Source organism: Colobus angolensis, unplaced genomic scaffold, assembly GCF_000951035.1.
Source record: "Colobus angolensis palliatus isolate OR3802 unplaced genomic scaffold, Cang.pa_1.0 Scaffold73, whole genome shotgun sequence".
NCBI lineage: Eukaryota > Metazoa > Chordata > Mammalia > Primates > Cercopithecidae > Colobus > Colobus angolensis.
Genome location: NW_012121043.1, coordinates 10,338,049 through 10,344,883, shown reverse-complemented (window position 1 = coordinate 10,344,883; position 6,835 = coordinate 10,338,049). Strand labels below are relative to the sequence as shown.

At 40.1% G+C, this 6,835-nt stretch overlaps 1 pseudogene; it reads right to left on the bottom strand.

Moving 5' to 3' along the window:
• Window positions 1–6,214: 6,214 nt before the first annotated feature.
• LOC105501650 lies at window positions 6,215–6,835 on the bottom strand (annotated as a pseudogene).

Genomic DNA, 6,835 nt, shown 5'->3' with positions numbered 1-6,835 from the left:
GAGTAAGTTCTAGTATTCCAATGGTACAGTGGGAAAATTATAGTTAACAGTAGTTTATTGTGTATTTCAAAATAGCTAGAAGAATTTTAATGTTCCCAACACTAATAATAGATCAATGTTTGAATCAACAGATATCCCAATTACACTGGTTAGATCATTATACACTGTATACATACATTGAAATGTCACATGTACCCCCAAAATATGTACAGGTATTTCATATAAACAAAATTTAAGAAAATGTTTTAAAATTGATTGTGGTAATGGTTATAGAGCTCTGAGTATATATGGAAAACTACTGAATTGCATAATATAAGTGGGTACGTTGTATGACATGTTTTATTTCAGTAAAACTGTAATATAAAAATAAAAAATGTATATATGTAAAAAATTATATGATGATGAAACAAAAAAATGAGTTTGCATTGCATGAGAAGAATTTATTTAACACTGGTTACATTTATGTCATGAAAATACAATTTTTTAAAATTTTGCACTTTTAAAATTGTACTATATACAGCCAGTCACGGTGTCTCACACCTGTAATCCCAGCACTTTGGGAGGCGGATTACATTTTGGGAGCACTTTGAGTGGGTAGATCACCTGAGGTCAGGAGTTTGAGACTAGCCTGGTCAACATGGCAGAAGCCCATCTCTACTGCAAATGCAAAAATAAGGTGGGTGCAGTGGCGCATGCCTGTAATCCGAGCTGCTTGGGAGGCTGAGGCAGGAGAATGGCGTGAACCTGAGGTGGAGGTTGCAGTGAGCCGAGACTGCACCACTGCACTCCAGCCTAGGTGACAGAGTGAGACTCCATCTCTCTCTTTCTCTCTCTCTCTCTCTCTCTATATATATATGTATATACACACACACACATATACACACACAAATATAGAAGTCTTAATTGTGACTGAAATAGGATGTAAATTTTGTCATACTTGAAAAAGTAAAATAACTTTACAGATAAAAGAGAATGTAAGGTTGAAAAGGCAGAGATAAAATGTGAAAGAAAATGTCAAGGATCAAGATATATTTTCTAGATGATGGAATTACAAATAGTAATCTTATATTATTTAAGTATATCATAGAGAATTATACATCAAAGGAAATAAAATATTAATCTAATTAAGTTTAAAATATGAAAAATGAAACATGGGTGGGAGAAGAGGGTAAGAATTGCATAGTTTAAATGCAAGAAGATATACCACCAAAAATCAGAAGTTCATGATAAAAAATAGCATTATAAGCATATGTTTCAGAGATGTGGAAATAAACAATAGAAGAACCAAGAAGAGAAACAGTTTAAAATGTCTGATAAAAGACAAGGGACAGGAAAGAGTGAAACATACTGCTTTTTTATTATAAGCTCCTAATATAGTATTTTAAATTCTGTAAGCAAGGGACATTTATTGCAAATGAAAAAAAAAATCACAAAGAAAATTCCTCCAGCTCATCACTTTCTTTAAAATCGTACTATAGAACTAGCATTATTGAGTTCTAAAGGTGAAATTATATATATCATCAAGAATTTTGAGTTCAACTATATTATGTCTTCATGGAAAACGCTATCTTCTTCTTTTGAGAAATACCTATTCAAGGCTTTTGCTCATTTGTGAATTTTTTTCTCTTTTTCTGCTACTGAGTTGTTTGACTTTCTTACATATTCTGGTTATTGATTCTTTGTTGGATGAATACTTTGAAATATTTTTGCTCATTCTGCAGGTCATTTCCTCACTTTGCTGATCATTTCTTTTGCTTTACAGAAGCGTTTTAGCTTGATGTAATCCAGTTTTTCTAGTTTTGCTTTTATTGTCTGTGCTTTTGAGGTATCATTCAAAATATATTTGCCCAGACCAATGTCGTCAAGCACTTCCTCAGTGTTTTCTTCTAGGACTTTCATAGTTTCAGGTCTTATATTTAAATCATTAATCAATTTTGATTTGAGTTGATTATATGGTGGGAGATAGGGGTATCTCCTATCTCCCACCATATAAAATGGGTAAGGATATTGATTCTGCATATAGACATCCAGGTTTTCGTTATGGAAGAGACAGTCCTTTTCCCAATGTATGTTATTTGCACCTTTGTCGAAATGAGTTGGGTTGGCTATAAATGTGTGGATTTATGTCTGGCATTGGTATATCTGTTTTTTTGTTTTGTTTTGTTTTTAACAGTATCATGTTGTCTTGGTTACTACAGCTTTGTCACAAAATACTTTTATCTTGACTTCTTTTTCAGATGATTCACTGTTCATGTGTAGAAATACTACTGATAATTATATGTTAAATTTGTATTTTACAATGTACTGAATTCATTTATCAGTTCTAACAGTTTTTTTGTTAGTCTAGGTTTTTCTTAGAAAAAGATCATGATATCTGTAATTGAGGCTAATCTGACTTCTTCCTTTCTAATTTGGATGCCTTTTATTTCTTTCTCTTACTTAATTGCTCTGGCCAGGACTTTCAGTGTTACGTTGGATAAAAGTGGTGAAAGTGGGGTATCCTTGTCTTATTTCAGATATTAGAGGAAAAGCTTTCAAATTTTCCCTGTTCAGTACAGTGCTTGCTATGGGTTTGTCTTATATGGTCTTTATGATGTTGAGGTATGTTTCTTCTATGCCCAGTTTGCTGAGGCTTTTTCTCATAAGGCAATGTTGACTTTTATCAAATGCTTTTTCAGCGTCTCTCAAAAGAATGTTGTTTTGTTTTGTTTTGCTTTGTTTTGTTTTGTTTTGTTTCTGAGACAGATTCTTGCCCACGCCAGAGTGCAGTGGCACGATCTTAGCTCATGGCAACTTTCGCCTCCTGGGTTCAAGCAACTCTCTTGCCTCAGCCTCCCGAGTAGCTGGGATTACAGCTGCGTGCCACCACGCCCAGCTAATTTTTGTATTTTCAGTAGAGGCGGGGTTTCACCATGTTGGGCAGGCTGGTCTCAAACTCCTGAACTCATAATCTGCCCACCTCGGCCTCCCAAAGTGCTAGGATTACAGGCATAAGCCACTGCATCCGGCCGATCATACGGTTTTTGTTCTTGGTTCTTGTATTAGTCCGTTTTCATGCTGCTAATAAAGATACACCTGAGACTGGGCAATTTGCAGAAGAAAGAGATTTAACGGACTTACAGTTCGATGTGGCTGGGGAGGCTTTGAAATCACGGTGGAAGGTGAAAAGTGTGTCTCACATGATGACAGGGAAGAGAAGAGATATTTTGCAGGGAAATCCCTGTTTTTAAAACCATCAGATTTCATAAGACTTATTCACTGTCACTAGAACAGCACAGGAAAGACCCATCCCCATGATTCAATCACCTCTCACCAGGTTCTTCCCAGGACACATGGGAATTGTGGGAGTTAAAATTAAAAATGAGATTTGGATGGTGAGACAGCCAAACCAATCCTTTTGCCCATGGCCGCTTCCAAATGTCATGTCCTCAAATTTCAAAACCAATCATGCCTTCCCAACAGTCCCCCAAGGTCTTAACTCATTTCAGCCTTAAGTCAAAAGTCCACAACCCAAAGTCTCATCTCAGACAAAGCAAGTCCCTTCCACCTATAAGCCTGTAAAATAAAAAACAAATTAGTTACTTCCAAGATGCAACGTGGTTACAGGCATTGGGTAAACACCATCCATTCTAAATGAGAGAAATCAGCCAAAACAAATGGGCTACAAGCCCCATGCAAGTCTGAAATCCAGTGGGGCAGTCTAATCTTAAAGCTTCAAAATGATCTCCATTGACTCCATGTCTCACATTTAAGTCACGTTGATGCAAGAGGTGGGTTCCCATGGTCTTGGGCTGCTCTGCCCTGTGGCTTTGCAGCTGGCTGCTTTCAAGGGTTGTCACTGAGTGTCTTCGACTTTTTCAGGCACACTGTGCAAGCTGTCAGTGGATCTGCAATTCTGGGGTTTGGAGGACAGTGGCTCTCTTCTCACAGTTCCACTAGGTGGCTCCCCAGTAGGGACTCTGTGTAGAGGCTCCAATCCCACATTTCCCTTCTGCACTGCCCTAGCAGAGGTTCTCCACCAGAGCCCCCCAACCTGCAGTAAACTTCTGACTGGACATCCAGGTGTTTCCATACATCCTCTGAAATGTAGGTGGAGGTTCCCAAACCTCAATTCTTGATGTCTGTGCACATGCAGGCTCAACACCATGTGGAAGCTGCCACGGCTCTGAAGTCACAGCCCAAACTCTATGTTGACCCCTTTCAGCCATGGCTGGAGCAGCTGGGACACAGGGCACCAAATTCCTAGGCTGCACAGAGCATGGAGACCTGGGCCCAGCCACTTTTTTCCCCTAGGCCTTCAGGCATGCAATGGGAGGGGCTGCCATGAAGACCTCTGACATGCCCTGGAGACATTTTCCCCATTGTTTCGGGGATTAACATTCAACTCCTCATTAGGTATGCAAATTTATGCAGCTAGCTTGAATTTCTCCTCAGAAAATGCGATTTTCTTTTCTGTCACATTCCTGTTATGCTCTGCTTACCTTATAAAACTGAATGCCTTTAACAGCACCCATGTCCCCTCTTGAATACTGCTGCTTAGAAATTTCTGCCAGATACCTTCAATCATCTCTCTCAAGTTCAAAGTTCCACAAATGTCTAGGGCAGGGGCAAAATGCTGCCAGTCTCTGCTAAAACATAACAAGAGTCACCTTTGCTCCAGTTGCCAACAAATTTCTCATTTCCATCTGACACCATTTCAGACTGGACTTTATTGTCCATATTGCTATCAGCATTTCGGGCAAAGTCATTCAATAAGTCTCTAGGAAGTTCCAAACTTTCCGACATTTTCCTGTCTTCTTCTGAGGTCTCCAAACTGTTGCAACCCCTGCCTGTTACCCAGTTCCAAAGTCACTTCCACATTTTTGGGTATTTACAGCAGCATCCCTTTCAGCGGGTACCAATTTAATGTATTAGCCCATTTTCATGCTGCTGATAAAGACATACCTGCAACTTGGCAATTTACAGAATAAAGACATTTAATGGACTTACAGTTCCACATGGCTGGGGAGGCCTCAAAATCATGGCGGAATGTGAAAGGCACGTCTTACATGGTGGTAGACAAAAGAAGAGAGCTTGTGCAGGGAAGCTCCTGTTTTAAAAATCATCAGACCTCATGAGACTTACCATCATGAGAACAGTACAGGAAAGACTTACCCCCAAGATTCAATCACCTCTCACCAGGTTCCTCCCAAGACCCATGGGAATTGTGGGAGTTACAATTCAAGATGAGATTTTGGTAGTGATATGGTTTGGCTGTGTCCCCACCCAAATCTCACGTTAAATTTCCACATGTTGTGGGAGGCACCCAGTGGGAGGTCATTGAATCATGGGGCAAGTCTTTCCCATGCTGTTCTCATGATGTTGGGTGAGTCTCATGAGATCTGATGATTTTAAAAAGTGGAGTTCCAGAAACAAAACAAAAAAGCACTATTAAACAAAAATTTAACAAAAAAATCCCCAAACTAAACAAGATTACTCTCTCCCTCACCCCTTCCCCCACTTGGTGGACCCCAGTTTATGGTTGAATTTATTTTGTGGTTACCTCAGAATACAACTAAAAGTTTAAATTACAAATCACAGTCCTCCACAGGTGATCTGAACACATCCGTTCTTTTCAGCAGTGTGTTCCAGGAAGTCTAATATAGCCACAGCCTACTACAGAGTATTCCTTAAGGGCAGGGTACAGGACAGGTTAATTAAGGTCACTTAAATCTTCATCTTTTATAGCAGATCAGAACCTAGATGGCTGACTTTTTATGCAGGATTTCTGATAAGAATCCAGAAGAGCTGGTTTCAAGGTTCACATCGACACTTAATAATTGTAACCTTCTTAACAAGAAGTTGTGATCCACATGAAGTCCACAATGAGTGCAGCAAATCTGAGGTGGTCAACCCTTACGAACGCTAGTATCTGCACATAAAATGATTTTGAAATGACCATTGGCTGCAGGTTTGGTTTTGTATTTGCAGAGTAAATATGAAGGAACACTGTTGAAACTAGTTCACATATTTATATAACAATGAAAATTCTCCTAAATCCAATATGCACAAAGCAGCCATAACACTTTAACTTCCACAGTGAAATAGGGCCAGTCATGAAATCGACTGATCTGCATCTGTGTATGAAGATCCAGCAGAGATCAGATGATGAATGTCTGTTCGTGGTGGTTAGGTGTATTCTAGTTATCTCAGAAGGGTTAGCAAAGGCCATTCCTTAATTGTATTGTGAGTGGCTCCTTTTCTGATTTTCAGGCACAGCATAGCGGCCGTCTAGCTGAAGTTTAAGGGCCTGGTTTTTTGAAACCTCATCCCTACCTCTATTTTTGTGTCTTATTACTTCAAATCTCTTCTCCATTTCTTTATCCTTCCGGCTTTCTACATGCTTGGCTGTTGACTGCAGGGATGGGAACTGTGTATCACTGTAGATTTCTGGTGGTCTTTGTGGTGTTTTCCTTGTTGTGGTTAACCTGGCCCCAGGGGCCTACACACACCAGTAGTCATTGCCAGTTCTGGGGTTTCTGTAACAATTACTGGAGCAGGAGGTGCTCGTACTGGAGCTGTTTTATTCCAGGGACCTGAAGATTTTTCTATACCACCACCATCTCCACCTTCTTTCCAGTTTCCACCTGGATCTTGTCTCTTCATTATCTTCTTCCTTTTCACTTATTTGCATTGCCTGAACCCTGAGGCCCCTGTAATCAACCTCTTTTTGCTCCAATCCTTTCCATTCATCCTCGTCCTTCTTCACAGCCTTGGTGGCAGCCCTTGGGTCCGCAGCCCCCGCGGTCACTGTGCTGCCTTGGCCCAGCCAGGTTCCCGCTCCCTCCCCGCCGGC